The sequence below is a fragment of the Passer domesticus genome, chromosome 1 (genome assembly GCF_036417665.1).
Source record: "Passer domesticus isolate bPasDom1 chromosome 1, bPasDom1.hap1, whole genome shotgun sequence".
NCBI classification, from domain to species: Eukaryota; Metazoa; Chordata; class Aves; order Passeriformes; family Passeridae; genus Passer; species Passer domesticus.
The window spans coordinates 27731221-27757737 of NC_087474.1; the positions used below are offsets into that span (position 1 = coordinate 27731221).

Here is a 26517-nt window from a genome sequence, read left to right on the forward strand (position 1 = left end):
ATCAGCCAATTCCTCCCAGTTTATACCCTCAGCATGACATTCCATGATATGGAATATCCCTCTGGCCAGCTGCCCTGGCTATGATCCCTCCCTGCTCCTTGTGCACCTCCTCACTGGCAGAGCATGGGAAACTGGAAAGTCCTTGACTTAGGGGAAGCACTACTTAGCAACAACTAAACACTCTGTTATCAGCATAATTCTCATAGTAAATCCAAAACACAGCTCTGTACCAGCTACTAAGTTTAAAACTAACCCTCTCCTAGCCAAAACCAGGACACTCTCCAGGTACCTCAACTTCATCATATGAATTCATTAAAAGCAACTTCTGATTGATCTTAAATTTTACAACTGCTAGGCTTGCTATTTCCAGGTTGTTACACTAATTATCTACCAAGTCAGAAAAACTATATTCAAATTTCCCAGTGTTTTTTTCACTAAAAGAAATACTGAAATAAATGAAACCTGAGGAGAATCTGGGACAAGGAAATACAACACTTCTGCTGATTCATCAAAAGTATATAAAGGCTTTTTTTCTTTCTTTAAATAATACAGCTGAACAAACTAAAAAATAAAAAAATTCCACAACCACTGGAATTTATTTTATGCCTTTGAGAGAAGTACAACATAATTCAAAAATCTCCTCCAAGTGAGAGTCATGGAACTGTTCCCAATCTTAAAAACTTCTCAGTAACAATTTTACAAAAACAGATTTATAAAGTGAAAATTGGAAGAGAGAAGTTGAGGAGCTATTCATCCTTCTTACTATTTTATATCAATGACTAAACAAGAAAAATTTTCCATAGGGTTACTAAAATTTGAAACTTTTTTTTATGACTAAATTATCACAGTGAATAACATGTTGATTTTGTAAGTGACTAATTAAAAACATCTTAAAACTAGGAGGGATAAAAGAAAAAAAGAGAGGAAAAAAAATTGACCCCAACAAAGTAGAAAATAAATTGTTCAGACAAAAAGATTTCTAGACAGCTGGTAGTATTTCAAAATTGGTGCATTTAAAAAACACATACTATTTGAATATTAAAAGTGCTAAAAGAAGGCTGAATCACTAAAGCTTAGACTGATATTCTTTAATAAATAGAAAAAAGCAATCTGGAACAGAAAGCATTGGATTTTATAGGTATATCTATGTAATCTATAATAAATTATCTGGAACACAGCACATTAGGCTGTCTACTAGAAAAACCCCTCTGATGAGAGGATGAATCAGTCTCTCAAACAATTCTTTCCACATCACCCACCACTATTTCTATAAATCCACCGAAACTCCTCCAAAATCCTGGATTAAACATCCTGAGGACAGCCACTGCCTTCCACACTGCATCTGCCATCTTCCCCAGGAAAGCCAGCTCCAGAAGCGCCTCCCTGGATATGAGCTCTACACAGACCTCCCCTCAACCAGCATGACAAGTATTTGAGCACATTTCAACAGAAGTTAAAGTCTCTGACTAATATCTGCCACACGTTCTTCCTCTCTTCTTTAATTCCCTCACATGGGGCAACCTCTAAATTCTGCCTAACAATCAACTTTTGTTGGCAGTAAACTACAGGGATTTTTTTTTGTTTAACTGTTGGATTTAATTAATGTCTCCATATTTAGGTGCTCTAGGGGTGATTGCATTACAGGAGAGCAAAGCTGAAAAGCGTAATTTATAACTGAAAAAGAATTTGGATGATCCATAATTTCCTGGGGCAGAAATTCCTACTTCATGCTCGGAAATAAGCCTTTGAAGAGATGTTCTTTAGTCTTGTGACAAAAATGTTCCACAGCACTAGAGGAAAAGATTTGTTAACTGCTGTCCTCATTCAAATGCTTTGTGTAATTTTAAAATAAACTGGGAACAGGGCAATGGAATTCCTCATAGAAAACTTGTGAAAATATGAACCTGATTTAATCAATAGGAAATCTGTATAGAAAATAAAGGTAGGTCAGCAGGCAGGTTAAAGAATTTAATAGGGGAAGTCCATGCTAGATTGTTCCTACTTCTATTGTTTTCTACTATTATGTGGAATTTTTATTTTTCCCCCTAGGGAGAATGCTATGTGGAAAAGCTGATTAAACTATTGCAGTCCACTCTCCACTGGGACAGCGTGGAGTTTTCTAGACAACTACAAATGTTTTGTATGTCTTCATTAGGTTTACTATAAAAAAGTTCAGTGACAGTGAGATACCAAATAGGTTATCAAAGTAAGGCGGCCCCTTGCCTACAAGGAGACATATCTGCATCTGAAGTAAACTATGTGGTGGCAGCAGCATCTCGAAGTACAATTCCACATTCACCCAGAAAACTCCTGACCCATTCAAATTCGGCTCTAAGAAGAAAATAACATCTAGGTTTGTGAAGGATCAGTGAGCATTGCCATTTGCATGTTCCTAAAATTTGCACTGATGACACGTCCATTCCCAACTAGAGTTGGGAATGCACAAGTAGAGCATGAGTGAGGCAGTTTTACTGCAACAAAGCCAGAAGGGAAAATCCAAGTTGGCCCAGCACCACAAGCATCAGAGCAGGCTCTGCACCTCTGCCTGACCTCTTGTGCACATGTCCAAGGGATGCAAAAGGCCACGCTGTCACAGGTCCACAGTTCTCAGAAACCATTACTTAAAGGCAGCTTGGCCTCACACCCTTCTACACCAGAAACACACCTTGAGTCACTTCTCTTTTTACATCCTCAGTGATTTCCCTGCAGTTCATATACTGCCATTAAGTAAACTGAGACAGAGAACTGGCATTTGCAGGACTACACTCTAGAGATCTGGTCAGAGATGGAAGTGCATTTTCTGACTGAGGGTCCTTCATTTGTTTGTCTGTCTGTCCATCCCACCCAGACAGATTTACAAACATTAAGACTTTAACACATTGCCCCAGCTTTCAGATAGGAAAACCCTGTATCTTCATGGTTAGCTGGGCTGATTTTTTTTCAGACTGGTATGAGAAAGCAACAGGGAAATCTATGTCCTCCACCTACTGACTTCAGTATATTACTTACCTCAGAATCCTTTCTAGTTAAGAAGTGACAATATTCCTATGGAATTTTTAATAAGTAAAAATTGGTATCTGATTTCACATTTAATTGACAAAGGTACATAATCACAGTTTTACACAATTTAAGTTTGTGTTCTTTTTCCATGATGTTCAGTTTTCAATATGAAAACTCACTTTTGTTTGAATTTCTCGGTGCTTTTCCTATCTTAAAGGGAAGAAGTAAAAAAAGTCTCCTTTTTCCCTTGGGAATCCTTTGTCTGAGCTAGCTAACATTATGCTTGCATTTTAAATATATTTTTTCTCTTGAGAGACTCTCTGCATTTCTGTTATCTTTTTCTAGCATATTTTTCTCTGGAATTCTACCTAATTATTTTCTCTCTTAAAGTGTTGTAATTAAATCTGCTTAGATTGAGCTTATGTTTTTACACAGTAGTCCTTGACATACTGCATGTATGATTCTCTATAGACAGGAGAAGATGGGACTGCCAGAAAGAAATATTTTCTAATACATGAAGATCTCAGAAAAAAAACCTTTGCTCAGGTCTCAGAACAGATGCAGGAAACTCCAAGCTAAGTGAAGGCTAAGATCAACTTTAACTTATGGCACATAATTATATGGTTTGAGAGAAAAGGGTAGCTGGTATCCTATTGCAGGTCTGGAACACACACATGTAGCCCCTTCAGGATGTGGTTCGAGTTTGCTTGCTTTGTCTATAGACTGCTAAATACATGCTGGGGGGACACTGGCAGGACTTTGCCCCTCCTGACGTCTTGAGAGCAACAGCCTAGCCTGTCTTCACCAGCCTGTCAAGACAAATGCCCACTTTTGCCACATTCTACTTCCTTTTGCCTACAGGACTGATAAACTGAGGAACAACCTGCTTAGATACAGTAATAAACCACGCCTAAATAGACCTGAAAAGAGACACGGGATAAACACAGGGGAAGTATCTTTTTACTCCAGTGAGCTACTCACCTTAAAAGTGCAGTTGTTGGGTAAAAAAAATCCGAACGTGCTTAGTAAGACATTAGCTCGAAATTTGAAACAATTTCCCCTGACTTTGCTGAATGCTGTTGCTTGTGTTTCCTCAACATCCGCAATTCCCCTGGGGATCCATACAATTTTGCCCAAGGGAATTTTAATCCTATCCACAAATTGTAGTCAAGAGCCAAACAATTACTAAACAATCTTCATGCTGGAACACTTTTACAGTGCAGGTCTGCCTTTTTTTGCTATTACTATATTTGCCATAAACTAAAAATCATCTATATGTTTACTTCTGAATCACAAACATCATCACTTAAACCATTAATCATTTTTTGTGCAATTCATTTTCACCAGAGTTTTAAAAAGCAAAACATAAACAATGTTTTATATATTTATTTTCCTTTTCTTTCAAAATTAATAAATAAATACATCTACAACTGAGGAATGAAACATTTAGTCTATTTTGAATATATTTTTAAGCCTTACATCAAAACAGCTTATATATTAGAATATTATAACTAATGAAAAGCCAGAAAACAAAAAGGGTATTAAAGTGAGGAAAGTAGAATAAATACACAAACACAAAAAGAAAGTCAATGATTCATTGTCGTTTCTCTGCTTAAATTGTTGAAGAATTCCTTTTCAATGACAAAGAAAAAAGCATAATAAAATGGATGGCAACTGAGTAACACTACATTTGTGCTTCTATATGAGGAATAATTACATGATTAAATCTCCTGGACTCCACTCCCACACAGAACAGAAGTATCAGGTAAGAGCACTACCATTCCTGGTAATACTAACTAGAGATGTACTACCTCCACAAATTTATATTCTTAATTTGAATAGAAGCAGCACTAATTGTAAACAATTGCAAACCTGTATCTATTGCACATCTATAGAAGCCTTTCTGCCTTCAACCTGCAATCCCTTCTGTTGGCTTTGTTGGTTTCTCAGCTGAAACACTGGGGTAAACACTCTGCACTTGATGCATTGCAAGTCAGATGTTCAAGCCCTTCTTATGCGTTTCCCTTGCTTCCAAATTTATGATCCTAAAACTTAACTTTTAGAACACACTCGTATAACTAACTTAAGCCAACTGAAGGTTTACTCACTGAAACAAAGGTATCTCAAACAGAAATGTTTAATATTTGCTTTACACTGGCAAATAAAAGTTTAAAAATTGGTCCTGTAGAACTTCAACGTAATCCTGAGTATGGCAAAATTACCTACAATATTTATGCTCAGTTTTCCATTACTAAAGAGAAACTACAAAGAAAAAACTTGTAAATTATGAATAGGCACAAGCTTGTTAAGTCACATTTCATCTTGCACTGGCTTTCAACTTTTTCACCCTATATTTGTTTTATATACTTCAGTTTGTACTTAGCAACTACTGTAATAGTTCTTCCATCTACTTGTAAAAAGTCATCACTAAAGGTCTAAATGCTTTATGAGAAGGCTGCATATGAAATATTTGTATTACAGAGCTTGAATTCCAATGAAATCTTTCAAGACAGGAATATAATTTTTTTTTAAAGCATATTTTTTAGGGGTTAAGAACTAGCCTCTTTTCTACCTTTCTGATTCAATCCATGAACGTTTTCAAACAAAGAGATTTTCCCAAGTCCCCTGTGTTGTCTACTCTCACCAAAAGGCAGAGGATGTACTTAGGTTCATAGAAACCATAGGGTCATAGAATGATTTGGGTTGAAAGGGGCCTTGAAGAACATCCAGTTCCAACACCCCTACCAGAGGCAGGACACCTTTCACTAGACCAGGTTTCATAGAGTCCCATCCAACCTGCCCTTGAACACCTCCACAGATGGGGTATCCACAACTTTTCTGGGCAGTTCTCACCAGTTCCAGTGCCTCATCACACTCACAGTGAAGAATATCTGTTTATTAAGTGATTTGTTTTTTATGAGTCACTCCTTTCACATGCCCTGTATTAAAATATGCACAATTGAATCCTTCTACATACGAAATAAGCCTAAAAGAGTTTACTCTACTTATACCCTCTTTATATCACAAGAATACCACAGCTATGTAATCTGTCACTCAGTTTACTAATGTCATCCCATTTGGGTACAGCTCAAGTCATTAAAAAAAAAAGAGAAAAGTATTCTATTTAAATTTGTTATTTAAAACCAATTCATAAGAATTTCTTTTTCTAAAGTCTGTATTTTAAATTATAAAGTTATACTTCCTCACGAAACAGAAGTTTTATCTTCTGAGAACTTTCACCAAAGATCATCTAAAGCCTCATAAACCCTCCATCCCCAAAAATATAAGATTAACTTAAAATAAACTTGCTTATATGTTCCAATGGATATTCACAGAACTGATATTGCTGTACCCAAGTAACTTTTATAATTAAGAGGTTTTGCTTATATTTGCAGTAGATCAAGACAGCCCTTCTGATTTCTCATTCGAGACATGCCATGTAACATGAGGTGTTTTACCCAAGAAAAAATTACTACTAGCTGCAAGAAATAAAAGCAAACAAATAAAAATCACCACCGAGAAAAGCAATCCACTCTCAGGTGGTAACCATCCATACAAATCTGTGATTCAGATTTTGAGGTACTATTGTTTACACTCAGCTGCTTAGACTGCACAGACAGAAATCCCAGAGTTAAAATGAACTGGGCAAGTGAAATTATGCAGCTTGGGCAACCTATTGCTTTTTTGACCCAAACTACAGTGTCTGCACTCTGACATTCAGTGCCTAAACACACCTCATTTTTCTCATTTGCTCATGAAGAATTTGCTCATTCTTTTCAACCTGGCTAGACAAATGGAACAGATGAAAAATGCCAAGTAATAGCAACACCATAACTAGAAGTTCTGTGCTTGTATTATAAAAGCAGAAACTGAGATAAGATTTACCCACTGGAGGGGAGGAATGACATCCAGGAGGACTTTGAACGGCTTATGAGGTGGGTCCATGCAAACCTCATCAAGTTCAACAAGACCAAGTACAAGGTCCCAAACATAGGTCAGGGCAATTCCAAGCACAAACACAGGCTGGGCAGAGAATGGATTGAGAGCAGCCATGGGGAGAAAGACAGGATATTCAAGGACAAGCAGCACAACATGATCAACAATATGCACCTGCAGCCCAGAAAGCCAACTGTATCCTGGGCTGCATCCAAAGCAGTGTGGCCAGCAGGGCAAAGGAGGGGATTCTGCCATTCTGCCCCTCTGCTCTGCTCTGGTGAGACCCCACCTGCTGTGCCCCATCCTGACCTGAAGCCCCAAAAATAGACATGGACCTACTGGAGTGAGTCCAGAGAAGGGACACAAAGATGATCAGAGGGCTGGAGTCCCTCTCCTATGAAGACAGAGAAAGTTGTGGTTGTTGGGTGAAGAAGGCTCCAGGGAAACCATGAAGCAGCATTTCAGTAACTAAAGGGGGCCTACAAGAAAGATGACTTTTTACAAGTGCAAGTAGCGATAGGACAAGGGGAACTTTAAACTGACAGAGCGGGGTTTAGGTTAGATATTAGAAAGAAATTTCTTATAGTGTGAGTGGTGAAGCACTGGAACATGCTGCCCAGAGAGGTGATGGATGCCTCATTTCTACAAACAGTCAGGGTCAGGTTGGATTGGGTTTTGAGCAACTGGTGGAAGGCGTCCTTAACAATGGTTGGGGGAGCAACTGGGGGTTGGAGGTTTAAAACTACATGGCCTATAAGATCCTTTCCAACCCAAACCATTGTATGATTCTGTGACTATATCGCAGACAGGAAAATGGTACAGACCACCTTCCTTTTAAGAGCAAGGAATAGAAAATAAAAAAAGGAAAAACACTCAATTTACAGAAAGGAAGTTAAGAACTGAAATTCCTAAAAATTAATACAGACCTAGTGGTGAATTTTAACAAATTACTAGATCACAGCTGGCATTACTTATTGAATTTCAAACTCATTAGATACACTGAAGCATTTGTTCTTAATTTGCTTGCTATCACAAAGGAAGCATGTATGGAAAAGTCAGGAACTGAACTGAGACTTGTAACTGAATATATTTAAACACATACACCGTGCTAGTTTATGCAACTCAATAGAACAGTTGTACTTCTTAACAGCTTTATTTTTGTCTATCATATCAAGTTGGAAATGGTAAATTTAAGTCTAAATGCCTAAAAAAAATGTATTTAATAACTTAAAATAGAGCTGTAGATTATAAAAATTATCATGGATATTTATTAACCAAGCCTCTGAATTTTAATTAAAATTCCCTGTCTCTCAGGTACAGCTAGCTTTCGTTAATACACCATTAATTAACACATGAAGTAGTTCAAAGGAAGTAGATACTTTTGATGAATCCTTGTCATTTACAGATTTAACTACATATACACAACAATAGCACCACTCCAGAGATCTGGAGCTCTTTTTAGATTACTTGGGGTTTATACTGTGGTTTGCTTCAGGGTCCTGGTTTTGCAGTCACCCATGCTGGGGACTTGGTTAGAAAATGTCATGGCTCCTGCCCAGTTCCAGCAGCTCCATCCCTTAGAGCACAAGCCAAGCTATTCAAAATGGTGCTGGGGGGAGGTGCCCAGGGCTGAGCCTACATCCCAAGGACCAGAAACTCTCCTAATGTATCCACCTTTTCACCCCAGTAAAAGCACCCTAAAAAAAAAGGAAGATGGAGATTCTGAACAATGTGCCAAAGCCAAATACAGATCACTCTGTTTTGAATCTCAACGGCTGTGCTGTCTTCCCCATGAGGGAAGAATAGGTATGTACCTGAAGAAGAGTAAACAGAAATTATGAAACCTGATGATGCTTGGAATACAAAACTGCAAAACCCAAATCCTCTGCTTTTGGAAGCAAAGGAGTACTCAGTGTATTTGGCCTTTTTCAGATTTTGGCCTTCTTAGATACACAAAACAAAAGATTATTCAAGAGACTATTATAGATGTCTAATGTTTGCTAGAAGTTTCCAGTTCTCAAGGTTCCCAGGCACAAACTACATCACTAGATTTAGCTTACATTTCTTAAATTGGCACAACTAAAATAAGAAAGCTATTTCTTTTGGCATCTTAGAAGAATTAAAAACATTGATTTAGTATACCTAAAAAATTCACTGTAATATACACTGTTGTAAATATATATACGCCATATGTTTATGTTTGCTATTTTCATTTTTATTCAAGGTAAGTTTATTGAACATAACTGTTATCCTATCACTGTTGATGTTTTAGAAACCTACCTATGATACAGGTGAAATTATGAAAATAAGTATTTCTATATAGACACATCGGAATATTCTGATGAAAATAACTATCATTTAATGTACTTCTGCATATTTCATCTCTACTTTAATTATTCACAAAATCGATCTAGTCTTAATAAGTATCAAAAATAAAAGCAGATCTCCTTTGTAGCAGTTGCTTAATTAATTATGAAATCCAAGCACAGATAGTAGATGAGATAAATACTTCCACTGATTATTTGTGAATCAGAAAGATTATTCTATAGTATTGCTATTTTGTTATCTATGCAGTATTCCTTTGTTTTATGGTCTTAAAATCTATACATATGAAATAAAATGTTCCAGCAAACTGTATTAACAAAAAATGTATATTCTTTTTCTACCAAAAATTCTAGGGGAGAGAGATCAAACATGTTTTCTTGACAGTCCCAGTTTCAGATAATACTGTATTTATTGATGTTTAAAATTTTGGTTGTACTAAATATTCCTGAATAGTCAGAGCAGTTACCGTACTAGCATTTTCGAAATACTCCAAAAGCCCCAAAATATTTTACTGAAAATAGCAGGCTTACTTGCTTGGCAGGGTTGGCAGAGTTATGCATACTTTTCAGATCTATCCAATGCTGCAAAAACACGTATTCTCTTTTACGGGACATCACAATTGCTCCATTTGTGGTAAATATGCCCTGAGACACAGAATTTTCCAAAGAAAATTGCATTACAATGGCCCACATCATGCCATCTGTTTTAAAAACTCTCCAGTGACTTCTATGGAGGATAGTCTTAAAAAATAAATGGAACAACATGTCCCAAAGTACTTTTCCTACCTAGCTTAATACTTTTCATGAAAAATAATCTAAAAAATTTAGAAAGCTGTAACATTACCACTAAGTTATGCCCTTAATATTCATCTATTCTCAAATGGGTGAGAAGGGTTCATGGACTGACTGTAACAAACGGGAAAGAGCTCCACGGCTGTAGAGCAGGTAATGATCCCCACCATGCAGGAGCTGCATGAGGAGCCCCAGCTTTCCCAGGAGATGAGTCCTGCTGGCTCCCTTCCCTTGCACTCACACCCCCATCAGTAACATCCTGTGATGCTGTGGCAACAGCAGATCAGCCAACAGCATCATTCATGGCACAAAAAGTAATCAGCCATGGAGCCACAGTCCTGGAGAGGCTCAAAAGCCACAAGCAAAATGTTTGGGATCTGACAGTTGACTACCCTCACATTTGACCAGTGTCATCTTAGCTCTCACACAAGATACACAGCAAACAGTGCAGATGTCACAGCCACACAAAGGCCCATGGATGGGGAGAAGGAGTGGGACAATTCTTTTAGCCTGTAGAAATTTGTCAACATAAATTTCACCATGCCAAATACCTTAAATGCACTTCACCTGCTCTATAGAACATCAAGAAAGGAAAAAAATATTGTCACATCTTGTTATTGTCTACTCTCTTACAAGACTATATCTCTGACAAAAGTGCAATTATAAATTTTAATGCTGCAAGAACAGCATGACTTTCCTTCTTTGGTTACTTTTGAAAAAGAGATCTCTGTAAAACACCAAAGTATGCATAAAGTTCAGATTTCTGATTATATAAACAAATACTTTATATAAAGAAGCATACCATCCTTATTTACACTGCACCAGATCTGTCACTTTATAACAGATACACAGAGGAACATGCCCAGAAATTCCCTGATGAAGTCATCTGAAACCCCTTTCAAAAGAACAACAACCTTCTGCATCAGTACAGTTTCATATTGTCTCATGTCTGATTTACAAATAGAACAAAAGTTCCTATGAACTTCATTAAATTCCTGTTATCTAATAATTCAAATCTTTTCACAGCACAGCCAATGTTCTTAGATTATTAGTATTTGATAGTCAAATTTTATAGATATAAATAGTAATTAAAAAATATCCCAGAGGTATATTGAATCTAACTCCCATCCTCTGCAAAGCACACAGAGAATGTCACTGGCTTTGCAACACCACTTCACGTGGGTGATCTGGGTTTGGGACTGGTCTGGTTTGGTTTTGTTTGAACATAAATGATGTAAGGCAGCATTCCTTTTTCATATTTAGAATGGCTTTAGTCATGCAGATGATATGCCTGTCAAAATAGCTCCAAACTGGGATACTAGCAAAAAAAAAAAAAAAGACATGCAAAACATAATAAAATATTTCAAACAACTTGATATGAAATCACAGTAATTGCAACATGAACTAGAAGACATCTTTCTTTCCCTTGCCAAAGAACCTTTTATGCCCTTGGCACCTTCCAGACACGAGAGCCTCTAATTTATCCTTGATCCCACTGCACTTCTTTCTTCTGAGCACCACTTCACATCTCTCTAACTGGATGTTGCTCCCTCACCACAAGAGTTTGTTTGTTCCTCTTGGGCTCTGGAATTCACAAGGGGCTTAGCTCATGCCCTACCCATTCCAAAGCCACAGCACATCCCCTCATGCACAGTGGTCCTGTCTCCTTTCACCCTTCAGGAGGAACGTGACCTTCTTGAATATTCCACCTCCCATTCTTGCATTCTTGTGATTCAAGGGGACCCATCAGCAGATGCAGTGCTCCTTCTCTGCCTGAGCAAGGTGTGATCACTACTTTTCCACTCAGGTCAACAGGTTTTCAAAAAACCCAACAGCATTTCCAGAGTATCTCTCAAACACACAACCATTTATCACAGTGTTTTAACTTATCAATAAAGTGGTTCTAAACATCTCTCACCCACCCACAAAGGTAGGGGGGAAAAATGACAGAATATATTTTATTATGCCTGGTAGTTCATACAAACTTTTACTTCTGCTTTGCTCTGCAGTCAATCTGTTATCTTCTACACAACCATCCTTAGCAGTAGCACTTTGGGTGTCTAAAGAAGCAATCCTCAGAGTGCAATGTATACAAATAACACAATCCATTCCTTCATTTGAAAAGCAAAGACTCATTCAACTCTAAGCATCTTTGCTTAGGAGCTGCTTACTTTTACACACTGCTAAATTTTAGCCACATCACTCAGTAAATAGGAAAGGAGAATGACTCTCCACATATCACTAACTACGGTAATCATCCCAAGTAGAAAAGCAAATATTTTGTCATGGAAATACAGTCAATCCACACTGAAAGAAAATGTAAATCAAGTGTGGCAGTGTCTTATGAGACAATCTGGGCAGTGACTGCCCACTAGTAAAAAGATACCAGCAAATTCACTATCCACTATCCCCTATATCAAGTCTGTACTAACCAAAGCAGATGCAGAAATTGAAAAATGACACAATTAATTCAAAGACATGAAAGCATTCTCAAGTTTTACTGGAATTCCACTTCAAAAGAGTGAGGTGGGGGGGGGGGCGGGGGGGGGAGCTCTCACCTACTCTGTAAGGCAATAATTATTCAGGAAAAAAAATATTGTAATGATTTCCTCTTTTCCCCCTAATTTCCTAAACATGCCAGCTTTCCCCAATCTTGGGACACACACACACTCACAGCCAAATAAACTAACATCAAAACCAAAAAACAATGACAGACAAAAAAAACACACACACATAAAAAAAACTGAAACAACTCAGAAGACAAAAACCACCAGAAAACCCCAAAAAATAGCTGACTTGTAGAGTAGAAATTCAGTTTCTCTCTGCTGTAGCTGCCTCCACCATAGTGGAGGCACTAGCCTAAGGCACTAGCAGTGCCTTATCACCACTTGAAGTGAGCCCAAGCAGGTCCCACTTTCACAGTTCCTAATCCCCCGAGTGCATTATCAACATCCAGTGGGAAAGAAAAGCAGGAACAGCTCAAGGACATGGAAATAGAGGAGGCAGCAGCAGAGATGTAAAAACCAAGGCTGCAGGGACAGTCAGAGGATGTAAAATTGAATATAAGACAGACATAGTTACAACTCTTTTCAGCTGCTCTTCTGGTGGTCTGTTTGAGGAAATGTAATAAGTATTTCTTAAAAAATATTATAAAAAAAAATAGACAATAAGGGAAGTTGAATAAGCGCAACTCTGAGCTGAGCTCATCTGATGTCCATTTAACTGACTCTAAGATTCCATGGTATATAGGAAAAGGCTTACACATAGAGATTGAGATTTTTACTTTAAAGACCTAGTTCTATGTATGACTGAATATGTATTTTGATGTAACATGAGAACTATATAATTGTTACTAAAGAATTCTCTAGATTATATTGGTACATTTTCATATTTCTAAGACTGTTATCTCCACAGCATCCATACAACATAAAAAAACTATCATATAATGCACAGATAATTAGCAATGTAGAGCAGTATACAGAAACAACAGTAGACTAGGACAGAGGGCCGTATCTGAGATGGATAACTGAAATTTTAGAATTAATGAATTTATTTTACAAATATCTAGAAAACAGAATTATAAACGGTTTCAATATAGCAAGGTCAGGACAAACAGAAGAATAACTAAAAAGTTCTAGCTCTAGAGGTAGGTAATCTAACTCCCCCAAAGTATGAGCACATTAGAAGCTATCTGCATATGCCTTCAATGCATCTGCTACAAGGGAAATGACACAAATACAGCTCAGAGAAAACACACAGAAAATGAACTCACAACACCAAAGGTCATACCTCAATATTAAGATTTATGGTGCACTTATTTTAAATTATACATCATTTTTTCATCAAAACTTCTAAATTTAAGAAACATTGGTTGTATCTCAGTATATTTAGAATAAGTAAACTTTAAAAGGAGTAGGAACAGGAGTCTGACAGCATCAGCCTTCCTCATTTACCATTACCTTGCTTTATCATATTTACCTGCTTATGTTCAGATCCACAGACTAATACAGTCATCTGACAACATTCAGTATTCATTAATTTTAATAGTCCAGAAACTTTTCAATAGTTTTTGCTAAAGACATAGCTTCCTGAGCTAAAATTGCTTAGATTTCTTTGTAATGTAAATTCTTTTACTATACACCTAACAAGGGGCACAGGTCTATCTCTTTAGTCCAGACTATGAAATACCAGACAATATTTCTCTTAGATTTATATAACATGTCATAGAACTGTAACTTTTACTAAAAGGATTAAAAAAGATGTTATTCCAAGCTACATTTATAAGCATTATTATTTACAAGCATTATAAATACTGATGAGTAATTCATACAGAATAATTTATGGGAAATATATTGTTTTCAAGTAAGTGTGATCATCAAATTCACAGAAGTACAATCCTTGGAAACAGCCTCCCAGTGAGAATAGTCACACTTAAGATGTAATGCTGTTTACAGCTTCTTCAGTATTTAAAATATGAGACCTTAAAAATTATGACAGTAACAGCTTTGCCTAAGTATCTTCACAGATGAGCACAGAAGGCAGACAGACTCACTATTAGATTTTATTCTAAACTAAAATTATCTGAGGATTTAGTCCTCTCTTCTTGTAACATTATTTTTTTAATGACCTAGTCTTGTATTATAAATCTTAGGTTATGTTTCAGACTCCATAGAGACATTATGTGGCTTCTGTAATGGTGTTCAAAACTGAGGCTCAGTGAACCCCGATCTGCATGAGGTATCTAATGACGTTTCCTCAGGATGTAAATGACTAGGCACATTGGTCCATGTGATCAACGCCAACTGCACGTTCCCACTGCTACATAAAAAGAGGATGACCATGTTGATGTTGATTTTTGTAAAAATAATCACAGAAATATTGCAATATATTGCCAAATATTTAGTAGTAATGCATACACACATAGCCCCAGTTACAGAGCTGGTTTCTTTTGGGCATATAAAGGAAATAAAAACATTTATCTTGTACTGGACTTCATTCAGATCTAATGTGACCCCAGCCAGGGTTAATCACTTGGGTCAGAACTGTTTCTCTAGCTACCACTTCAAAGTGCAATTCCTGTAAGTAACTAAACTGTCAGATGGATTCTGACAGCTATAAATTTAATCATGTTCACAACTGCAATGAATATTTGCTGCCATATTCAGCATGTAGTCGACAGAAATTTATATAGAAGGCATGCATACTTATATAAACACACCCATGTTCTAAATTAACAAAGTCCAAGTATTATGGACTAGGCAGCAGAATATTTTGTATTTGGTTAAGATAAGAAGATTAGAAAACACAGAAAAGCAAAAAAAGTACATTTCAAAAAATATTTTTAAAATATTTCTGGTTTTAATAATTCTTTAAATGAGTAAATTTGTGCAAGAGGTGTGACACATTATATTGCTGCCTAGGGTATCTTTTAAAAATTTTTAAGTTCACCATGTATTATTCACAAAGAAAGCACACCTTTTCCAATGGATTAATAAGTCATTATTCTAGTTGCTATTATATCCATACCAATGAAATATTTAACACAGGCACCAAAATGGTTTTAAGGATAGGTACAGGAAAAAATTTAGAGCTGACACTGAATTTAGGTATGATATAGGTACTAAATCCTCTAAAAGTCTGCTTGTCCTTTCTCTTACTTGCTAATGTCATCCTCCACTTCCCAATGGAATAGATTTATATACCTCAGCACTGATAAATCTAAAGTAATGTACATAGAAAAAAAAAAATCACAGCAATACACTCAAAGTGATGACCAGTGAGCTCATCACCATCACCATCTCAGCTTACCACTCAGAAACATAATAAAAAATTGGCATTATAATTAGAAAATATCAGCTCAGTGCTTGACAGCATTCAAAAATAAAAGTATTCAGAAAAAAAATCAGAATAAAACAATTTATTTCATTGCATAGGTCCGTGGTATACTTGAATTCTGAATAACATGCAGAGCTTTTCTGGATTTGCAAATTGATTACAGCAGAACTGGAAAAAGAGGACAAAAAAAGATGGAACATAAGAGTACACTAGAATTCTTCCATCTTCAAAATGAAACAGGCCTATCTCAGATATCTGTAAAATAATAAATGTGTACAGAGTGTTGGAGCCTGAAGGAACACTCTGGACATCCTCAGCCTATTCTTCTATTCTTTTCTTGATAATCACTGTTAGGAGACATCATACTCGTCCAGACAGACTTCCATCCAGTAAAGCTATCCTTATGCTTTTAAGAAGGATGAAGAACAATCGTATTCATCTGCCCCACTAACAGTACCTGGATAAGAATATATATAAGCCATAGTGAATTTTCAATACAATGTGCTGAAAAAAAAGCCCAACAAAAATCTCAAACAAATAACCCCCCTAAAAACAAACTAACTGACAAAAACAGACAAACTGATGAGTAATTGTTTTTCTCTGGAAAAAATAACTAAATTATACAATGTTTACCACACTATGTAGTGTGGGTGTTCACTTGCCAATATACAACACATACGTCCCATAAAAACAGAGACGGCACAGACAAAGTATTTTACTGACAATATATAGTTTTCAAAAAATATCTATTTAATAACCAGTGAAAACACCCCTTTTAGTTGTAATCGTGCTTGTCATCATTTACAGACTCCAAGTACACTGAGGAATGTATTCTGCATTATCAACTCTTCAAAAGAATACAATACACAAGATTCTTCTCCATGATAAACTTAATGATCATATGTAAGGTCATTGTCATGCTATTTACAACCATTTTAAGGTATTTAATAGTATTATGAGGCTTTTAAAGTATTAAGTTAGAAAGGTTATGCAGTCATGAACTTTCCTCCCCTCCTTTTCTTCCATTCTCTTAGGCTATCTTAAAATAAAAAAAAATATTCAGTGGAGTATGTGTTAAATCTGAAGAATCAATGACAACATTGTTGAAGACAAGGTAAGACTGAGTATTATCTTCTTTTCTTCAACACCCACAGGTTGAAAATCATTACCACAGCTGTTCTGTCTTCAGGTGCTTGATTTTTTAACAGTTTAAAATCTCTCCAAACTTTGTGCTTTGCACAAGGAACTTTCCTTTAAACAGCCACACTATTTCTTGCATATTCCTAAAACATTTAAATGGCTGTAGAAGACGCTGGTTTAAAGTGTTTGAGACTTTTAGGCTACATAAAGAAAGTAAACATACAGGTGAAATGCATCTCTGTACACTGTCCATATGTCCCTCAAACATAGAGCTGGATGAAAATAAATTTTGGTATTAACATGCAATAATTATCTAGACATGTGATTCATTTTCATTTGTTATTATGAAGCATAGTTATCAACTTACATGTTGATATGCAAGCACAACGCTCAGAAACAAGATCTCGTATTGGAATATGGGCATCAAGTTCCCTGGAGAGGAACAGCATTTCATTCCTCCATGGGTTAATAATTTGCTCTCAGCTTAAAAGAGAAGGCACCTGCTCTGTCAAATACATATTTGCATTTCCAAAGAATGAGAGCAGCAAACAAGACCAGGGGAGGAGTAATGAAACTTTTCCTGCATAAATTTAAGAACTCTATATGAGGAAGGGATGAAGCATTTGAATCTGAATGAAAACTGCAGAACGTGACAAGAAATATGTACAAGAATTGGAAAACCTTTCCTGCTTGTGATGCTCTCCAGTGAAAACCAGCCAAGAATGTAAATAATGCAAGACAAACTGGAGCCTGACCGAACAGCAAATCCAAAGAGTTGTAACTTGTCAGGATACACAGATTTTGATCTGATTTTAGTACAAATAAACAAAGCTGGAATGTCTAAGTTCTACAACTGCTGTCATTAAGTCGATGTTCCACAGTAGGTTATTTTGGATTTAGAATATAACGTTTTCATTTAATTTTACTTTAAGATGGTAGATGAATTATGGATGAATTACAGAAGCTTTCAAGGTTTCTAGATGATGAAAGCATTCCTCCAGCCCCATAGGAGTCGTTATCCTTTAGTCAGGGTCCTGGACTAATCATGCAGAACTCACTGTCCCCATATATCACCACATTAGGGTACTGGAAGGGTCATCTCTTCCTTTCGACGCATAGCATTTTGAGTCACAAATGTAAGATCCGAAATGAAAAAGCTTCGTGGAGTGACCACAGTTATCAGGCATGTGCCCTGAACTGAGATAAGGTCAGAGGGAATATGGCCTAAACCCTGCAGGAGTGCTCTTAAAAGTATACAATCTTTTCTATAGCCTACATATTCTTACTCGTTTCCTTTACAGTTACCTGCTTGATAAACTCCACTGAAATATGACTGAATATGTTCCTGTTAGCTGGAAAACTGTAAGAGTCTACAAATTCTTCTGTCATTGACAGATGACCTACCCTGACTTCATCAGCTCATCAGACCTAAATAACAACACACAAAAATTCTTAGAAGAGACTTGAACAAGCTCTTGTTCACTAAACAGGCAACTAGATAGAAGTACTGGAGCTTAATGAAGACTCTTTTTCTCAGAGATATGTAAAAATCAACAGAGATATGTAAAAATCACCACCCTGGTGTACTGTGCAATACAGGGTAGAAAAATATATTGAACACTCATATAAGCTGGTTTTGTAGTTTCTGGTGAACATTTATAGGAAAAAGTCTGAGACAGAACATAAAGCTTTTCTTCGAGTAACTATTTTGAATTTACAAAAGCAAAACATTTCATAACTGAACATGATATTTTAAAATGTGAGGAAAAGAAAATAACCACTTGGCATTTTAAATTTGAAGAGGAAGCAAAAGAACATTCTTATCAGAGTACTATACTGTAAATACATCTAGTATTCAAAGCTGGGAGTTTTCCCAGGATTCCTCCAGTCATTCTACTTCTATGAAACAAGTTGAGTCAACAGCACTAAGCCTAACAAAGGGCAGTGCAAATTTTTGTATCTCTGTTATATATATGTATCTCTGTTAGAAGGTTTGAATTCTTTGACATAGAAGCTGTCAGGCTGTTTAAACACAAACATCTTCATTGGTGCCTTTAAAGTAAAAACAGACAAAATGACCCACTGTACTTCCTGAGCAGAAGTGGCTGCAGTACTACACAACTTAAAATTTACAACAGCATATGAAAACAAACCTTATCACAGATCCACTAGTTTTTCAATGTGTATGATATGTAGAACAAAGTAAATCTAAATGCATAATACTTTGGTTTCAAAGTAAATCCAGAATTTCTAGAAATGCCTGTAATTTTGTTTTTTATTCAAAAGCATTGCTGGAATATTTTATATCAATAATGAATTAAGACAGACTTTTTGGTAAAAACATACCATTGTCATGTTTTTGGGACATGAAGAAAAATAAAAATGCTCCAGACTACTTGTTTATTTAGATATGTTTAAAAATAGGTCCTTTGATATTTAACTTCTGGTACATGGCCCATTCTAATGAACTACTGTTTTAAGGCTATTTTACTTTTGTGTTTATATTCAGTAATGCATGGAGAACACTTGACACTTTCTTAGGAGTTCAATCCTTCCTTACCTTCCCAGCTGAGAAAATATCCAAGGGTATAATTTATCTCACACGAAGATGGATGTCTCAAAATTGTATTTTAAACTGTGAACAAGTCACACCAGCCAGGCACCCTTTATAATGAATTGAGAGGCCTGGATACATTCAGAATGTGCTTCAAGTGACCTATAAAGGATGCTCATCTTAAAATTAAAATTTTCCCCAGCAGGTGCTTTTGACTTTCCATTAGTAATAACAGGAGAGACAGAAGGTAGCCAGATGGTATTTAGATATTGAACAGAAGATAGAACAGACACCTTAATGTATATTTTTAACATTTTAAAAACTTTATTTCTAAATTATAACCAAGTTAGCAAAATCTAAAGAAATAGGCGAAGTAAAGATATTGAGTAATATTCTAGGGGTGTACAAAAGCAGCATTCTGGTTACAGAAAGGAGATTAAATCGATCTTACATACCTAAACCCAAACCTTTTCACGGAATTCTTTTAAATTTTAGAAAAAGGTTTTCATTGATCACTAAATTAAAAAAAATTGAAAAATTAAAAAGGTAAGCATTATATTTCCTTTTGTTTGCTTAATTCATTCCTGCTTGTAATCACATATCTTTCAGTTTTCATCTGCTTCAGTATAATTTTTTTTGGCTATAAATGTTCTCTCTTTTTCTTCTTTTTTCTCATTTTTCTTTCTTCCCTTCTTAAAACCTTTTTCTGGCATAATATTGTCTCCCATTCACCTGATTAATTGATAAATTCATGCAGGAAACAGGAGAAAATCCACAATTAAAGAGGCAAAAACAGCAACAAATCCTTGAGTCTCAGGACACAGTGGTTCATATTCTTATGTCTAGGCCATAGCCTCTACATTTTTCCTTTCAGAAGACAAGACAGCAAATTTTTCTGATTTCACACTACCTGAGATTTTCTCCTAGGCTGATACAGCTGTCTTACTGTTTTCCATCCCTCTAATTCACTTAAATTTAGCTTCTCAGCTCTCTAAGACCACAAACATACAAATATGTCACTGCATAGAAAAGCCACATACACTTCAAGAGCATCCAGGATTGATTTCAGGCAATTTCCAAACTCAAACCAGTGTATAAATCACAAGTGTCCACCTGGGGTAAAATTTAGACCGAAGAGAATGAATTTGACTCATTGCTTTTACTTTACACAACATGCTTTAAAGGACAAAGGAGAAAAGAAAGACATTTCTATTAACTGTGTGAGTTTTCCCCACTGCCCGACTAAACCAACACCACATGGGAATGATTCATAATAACCACAAGGCAACCCGAAAGGCCAGCAAAGCACCATATCACAGCAGAAGGCTCACACATTTGGATGCACTAACATGAACTTTTGTGAAAATTTTCATCACATCTTTGTTGAGATTGTTACTAATGCAAGGACTAGAGAGTGAGCTTCTTATTACAGCTACTGAGCACTAGACATGTCATTGAATGTCTAATTAAAAAAAAAACCATAACCATTTCAAACCAAGTAATCAAAATGTGTCTGAAAATCAACATAAAGATAATTAAATAATTAATGGCATTTGTATTAACTAAATCTTTCTGTCACCAAGAAAACTCATTCCTAAATTCCTCAACAAAGAAGAAACAAGTATCTAGAGGTCATTTTAGTCATGATTTACTATGGTAAACAACAAACATCTAAAAATAAAAAAGCTAATCAGTCCCCAGAATTGGAAGTCTAATTAGTAACACTGAACTGACAAACATGTCTACAACTCTGCTTCTCTTTGTTTTATTTACTTTTAAAAAAATCGTTTAGGGCAAAACAATAGTGCCAGAGTTGTACACTTACATTCCAAACTTATTTTGAGGCGTAGGGCAAGAAATAATTTAACAGCCTCCAAATACTTACATTTGTCAAGCTTTTAAACTTGTGGCAAACTAACTATATCCCTTCAGGGGTAAACTGCTGCAAACATTATTCAGAAAAGTCTTATTTTCTTCAGAAACAATTAAAAAAGAAAATGTGTTCTACATTGCATAAAGCTGTTTTACAGGGTGTTTGGGGACAGCTACGCATCTCAATTCCAACTAAATAAATAAATATTTATTTCTCAACTTCCTGAATTAGCTTAAATACTTGACCTGCATCAGATCATTTCTATCCATAGCAAGAGCATTATTAGTGTACTGAAAACTAGGTCAGGTTGACAAAATCAAGATATCAGTTTCAAAGCCCAAATCTTTAACTTTTTTTCACTCTTTTAGGCAAGGTATTAAAAATAACTACAAACATCAAACTCTTCTCAGTGGGACCCAGCATGCCACTTCTTCAGCTTTCCAGTACTGTCAATTTGCTGGTTTAGCTATAAAAGAAGTCTCCAAAGAGAAAATTATTATTAAAGTACTGTTATGAAAAACTAAAATAATAGACAAGTAATTGTCTTAAGTCTTTTATTACTGTTACTAATTATTTTGTAAGTGCTACAGGAAACAAAAAACTGACTGAAGAAACTTACAACTGACGGTCAAGAGGCTCTTTACGTGGAATTCTTGTAATAAAATGTTTGTTTCTAACCTTTTATACCAACTTCTGTCGATTAACCTGGCTGTGAGATGCTATAATTCCTTCAGAATAAGACCTGGAACCTAATCTACACAAGTGTAAAAAAAATTGGGAATTGCATCCACAGCAAGCTGTAGTCCATATTATTGGTATCTTTTTCATTTTAGAAAAAGTAATGCAAAGCTCAGTTGGGAATTCCCGAAGCAGGTTGCAAACTTTACTTGACGGCAACAAGCTGTAGGGAGCTTTCAGAAGGCCAGCATCCTGTTCTTCCACAGCACTTCACATTATTGATGTCTCCCAGATTTGACTGGGAGAACTTTATAATAACTTTAAAATAAACATAAACATCTTTCACAAGTAGCTTCTCCTTTTCACAGACAGAATTCTGGCTGAAATCATCTTGATCTAGCACACCAAACCATAGAACAAGACCAATTGTTTCTGTAACCCACTCACTTCTAATTGTCACCACTCTTCCATAATTCCAGATACAGATGAAAATGTTTGATCATCCACTTCTCATCAAGGCCTTAAAAAGACTTGTTAAAACTGTATGAAGAAGGCTTATGATCTAATAAAGGTCATAACAATTCAAAGAGAATGAAACATCGTGTATTATCTGTACTCAAGGACATCTGGACGATGCTCTTAGTCACACAGTTTAGTTTTAGTTAGTCCTAGAGGAGCAGGGAGTTGGCATCAATGATCTTTATGGATCACTTAAAACTTGAGATATTCCATGATTCCATGCTATATGCTGTTAGGTTTTATTACACCAAATATAAGCGTGACTTCAAGCTATTATCATTCATTCTATATGTGCCACTCACAAGAACTCAGTGCTGCTGACATGCACACACAAAACCTAAGAAGCCCAGTCCAACTACCCAGCCAGGTGACTGAAGTTTTCCAGTATTAACCCATTACTACCTTTACTCCCAAATGTGCTATTTACACTCTGCTCTATCAAAATGTTGCTCCAACAGGTTTCCTACAACTCTCTTATCATTCTCTTCATTCCTGTTCCAGTGATCTCATTCCATAGGCAAGAGGTACTTAGACCCATCCTATAGTGAAACCTGAATGACAGTTCCAGAGCAGAAACAGTGCAGAACCTCCTTGTAAGTAAAAACCTAATATCTATTGCTCTTTAAAACAATTAACTTTATTACTTTCATACTGCATGAACTCTTAAAAAATATCTGTTCATTCATGCATTGCTACTGAATACTGTTCAAGACACCTACAGAAAAGATTATTTCAGCGGGTACATAACAATTAATCTATACTTCTTCCTTAAAAAATATAAGAAAGGTTTTTTTTCCTAAACCTGCCTCAGAACAGCAATATCTTATGTTTGTAGGCCCCTAAATTAGATTAACAATTGTACCCAAATATTTCAAATTCACAGTGTAAAACATATGGTTCCACAAACATTGCAGACCTTTGAATAATCGTCCCAGGTCTTCCCTGCTATGATAAACAACGAAGTCCTTCTACCTTGACAAATGAACAAGAGAAAGGAGAAGCCCCTGGAGGAAAGTGCTGCTTTGTGATGCCCCATGTTTCTTGATGCTTGTTTTCCTTCTGTACTAGATAGACACTTCAGGCTCTGAGTAATACTGGATTACCACTTTGGGGAGAAACAAGGGACTTATTTCCTGTCATGTTATCCATAAAGCATAGCACAAGTCCAGTCATTTGGGAATGCATATTACGTTCTTGCTATGGATTTTTTTTCCGGATGCATAATGACTTTCTAAATATGTGCATCATACCATTCAAGTGCAAAGAAAAACTATTACCTTGCTACATTAGGTCATTTAACCCCAATGCGGGTAGGAAACATTGAGCAGCTTTTATAAGAACTTAAAAGACTACATCTCCTGCTACAATTACTGATTTTCCCCATCCTGTTGCATGAGACCTTTTTATTTTATGATAGGGTTTTATAAGTTTTCTATTTTTTTCTACCTTTACATCAACCAGACAAAAATGCTTTTGTAAATTAATAAAGTTCTACCCAAATTTATAGAAAAACAGTCAAACAATGAAGAACTGAAGACCCTACAATTTGCTTGTTTATGTATGGAAAAATAATACCTACGATACAGTAATCTGATGAGAAAACCTTTAATCCTCTCCAAAACAGGACACTCACAATGAAAAATGTAATTACATTCACCTCTGACAAATAAAACTGTTCTTAAAAAGGAATCAGAACAACACTGGGCCACAAAACAAACAAAAAACACCAAATCAAAACAAACCCAAAACACAACAATGAGCTCGTAACATCAACACGTAAAGTTTAAGAAGAGCAGCCTTAAAAGCCCAAGTTTGCAGCCGCATCTTTTGTTTCCTGCCCTCGCTGTGTTCGCACCTACACTGGATGCCTCAGCACTTCCCCGCTGTGAACCCGGCTACCAGGGGCAGCACCAGGACACTGACTGAGGCTGAGCAAAGTGACACAGGTCGACGAGGTAAATTGGCAGTAACCAGAAATCAAAGCGACGCGTCGTGACAAATTCAACACACCGCGGCAAGCTACAACTTTCAGCTCAGCCCCTCCGCTACGCCCAGACACACAGCCGCGCATCACGGCCGCCCAGTTCCGCGGCTCCCACCACTCCGGCCGCCCAGCGACTCGCGAACTTACTGCAGTGCGATGCGGGCGGAGGGAACGCTCGGCCCTGGGATGCGAGGGAGCCCGGCGCCCTGGGCAGCCGCGGGACCGGCCATCCAGCCGGGCCACCGCCAGCGACGGCGGCGACACCGCCGCCAGCCCCCGCCCCGCCCCGCCGCCGGCTGCCGCAGCCCAGCGCGCCCGGCCCGGCCCCGCGGGGTCACCGCCGCGCTCGGCCCCGCTCCCCGCCGCCCTCCGCGGCACAGCGCGGAGCCGGCAGCCGCCCTCCTCTCGGGAACGGGCAGGCGCCTCCGGGCGGCGCGGTTTTAAGCGGCGGTGCGCCAGCACATCTCCCACCCCCTTCCCGGGCGGGCGGCAGGGGGGAGGGGAGAAGCGAGACACACACTCACTCACACACACACACACACACACACACACACACACACACACACACACACACACACACATACATACACATACACATACACATATACACACACACACATACGCTCTCACTCACAGGGAGACACCCCCTCCGCAGCCCCTCCCGCCCCCGCGCAGCTGCCGTACCTGTTGTCCAGCGGCCGCATCCCCCGGGCGCCGCCCGCCGACTCCGCGCCCGCTCCGCGCTGAGCAGCGGTGCGGCAAGAGCCGCGCACCGCTCCGCAAAGCTCCGCTACCCTTCTCCACCCGCTGCCCCGCGCCGAGAGGCGCTAAGCCCGTGCAACACTTACCCAAAGTTTATAGGCTCTCCCTGCCGGCGGCGACAGCCCAGGGCTGCCGGTCGCCCTCCGTGCTGCCCGCTGCGAGGTGGCGGGGCTGTGGCAGCGGGCGCAGCCGCGGGGGCACGGAGGGGCCGAGCGCGGCCCGCCCCGCTCCTACCTGCCCGGCCGGGCGCTGCTGCGGGGCGCCGGGAAAAGGCGGCGGCCGCGGAGCGGAGCGGCTCCCACGCAGGTGCGCGGGCACTGCGCCCCCGGAGCCCGCGGCTCGGGGAGCTGGGAGCGACTGCGCCCTCCCTGCCACGGCACCGTCCGGTCCTCGGCAGCCGCTGTGCCCCGGCAGGGCCGGCCCAGTGCCCGGCTCGGCGCCCGGCAGCCGCCTCAGCAGCAGCCCGCCGTGCCCGGCTCGGCAGCCTCCAGCCGGCCGAGGGACCTTGGCGAAGCGCGCTCCGCGGAACGCTGCCCTGGGCCCCGCTTTCCTCCAGCACCTGTTCCGGAACCTCTCTGAGGGTAGCAACAACCCAGCTAGGGCCTGTAAGAATTTGCAGATTTACTCAGGAAAAATGAGGGACCAGATTAGCAATGGCATGGAAATTAATGTCTTTGTGCCATTTAGCAAGACACAGAACTAGGGAGCTGATAAAACTTTCACTGACAGGTTCCAGGTGTGTTTAATGAGAGATTTCTATGCAGCACCAACTTCCATCTTCACCAAGTCTTGAGTGGTCAGATAAGCCTCAGAACTTCAGCTGGGGACCTGATTTTATGTTTAATTATAATGACATTATTTTCTATTTATATTCACTTTGTTGATATATGGCACTAAAAGACAAGCTTTGAAAGGTGTTTAAGGCAATGTAGATGAGATTTAGTAGATTGCTAATAATTTTATATAATAAATCCATTGAAGTTTGAAAATAAAAAACATTTACCAGCATTTTTTTTTGTTTCTTTTGTACATGTATCCATTCTTCCTTTCCAAAATGTGCATTTATAAGGTTTAATTTTCATAAGACACAAGTGCTAGAAATTCTTGGAATCATCTTTAT

General features: G+C 38.1%; 1 protein-coding gene across 9 annotated transcripts in view; it reads right to left on the reverse strand.

Annotated features, from left to right (window-relative positions):
* Positions 1-25733, reverse strand: part of DGKB (diacylglycerol kinase beta) — a 332462-nt gene extending 306729 nt beyond the window's left edge. For 2 of the 9 annotated variants that reach the window (XM_064411318.1, XM_064411307.1), the window contains exon 1: positions 24783-25058. The gene's annotated coding sequence lies outside the window, so the exon portion shown is untranslated. Of the gene's footprint in view, positions 1-9791; positions 9810-24782; positions 25080-25319; positions 25341-25483 lie in introns of those variants that run through there. The other 7 variants (XM_064411308.1, XM_064411310.1, XM_064411314.1 and 4 more) reach the window with 7 other exon arrangements.
* Positions 25734-26517: the final 784 nt, after the last annotated feature.